Here is a 1,155-nt window from a genome sequence, read left to right as displayed (position 1 = left end):
TCTCTTTCTCTTTCCTCTCTCTCTCTCTCTCCCTCTCTCTCTCTCCCTCTCTCTCGCCTCTCTCTTTTCTCTCTCTCTCTATCTCTCTCTTTTCTCTCTCTTTCTCTTTCTCTTTCTCTTTCTCTTTCTCTCTCTCTCTCTTTTCTCTCTCTTTCTCTTTCTCTCTCTCTCTCTCTCTCTCTCTCTCTCTCTCTCTCTCTCTCTCTCTATCTCTTCTCTCTCTCTCTTTCTCTCTCTCTCTCTCTCTCTCTCTCTCTCTCTCTCTCTCTCTCTCTCTCTCTTTCTCCTTTCTCCTTTCTCTCTGCCTCTCAAGTGCGATAAGGAGATTTAGAAGGAATGGGAAAAACACAGCCTAGCCCAAGGGGCAGATAGCTTTTTTTGGTCCATTTCTAAATGCTCTTATTTGCTTAACAGGGAGGCCCACAGTAAACAGCCACTGTAGCTAACAGTTAGATCACCAATTGAATTTACAGTTGAATGTCCGTTTCTAAACGTCATATAAGTTAAGTTATGACCTTCACACCAGCCTCCCAGTGACCTTGACGTGTTTTGAGTGTTCTTCTCTTGCTGTTTCATTAGATTAGAATACATGCCATCCACAGTATTCTCTATGTGTAATGAGTACTGTGCTGTGTATTCAGTAAATATTCCAGAATCTTCCTCACGTCACGACATGTATTGCAGTCACTCATGCGAAATTAATCAATTGTATAGTATGTTGGAAAAGCACTGGAGACTGACAATGGGAACGGTGATTTACACTGCATATACTGTAGGTTTCCATCCACTTCAATTCTGAAGGTCTGGTGTCAAGGACATGGGAAGAAGTGAGGGGATATGTGTGATCCTCTGGGCCAGGCCTGGGAGTGGGACAGTCTAGCCCAGAGCAGTGGATCTTGGTCTGGGCTAGTCCCTTTGTCTCTGCCCCTCCCTGGATGATGTCCACCATAATTGCTGGGATTTAAATAATTTCTCATGGGGGATTGAGCTCAGTTTCAACCCCCCCAATCCCAATATTACACCATTATCTCCCTTTTAGCGGACCGAGTGGCACAGCGGTCTAAGGCACTGCATCGCAGTGCTAGAGGCGTCACTACAGACCAGAGTTCCTGCCTGTGTTTTAGCATCTGTCCTGCCTGTGTGTTAGCATCTGTC

This window comes from Coregonus lavaretus (genome assembly GCF_964263955.1).
Source record: "Coregonus lavaretus genome assembly, chromosome: 35".
Lineage (NCBI taxonomy): Eukaryota > Metazoa > Chordata > Actinopteri > Salmoniformes > Salmonidae > Coregonus > Coregonus lavaretus.
The sequence above is the reverse complement of the archived record's forward strand: the minus strand, read 5'-3'. Positions refer to the sequence as shown.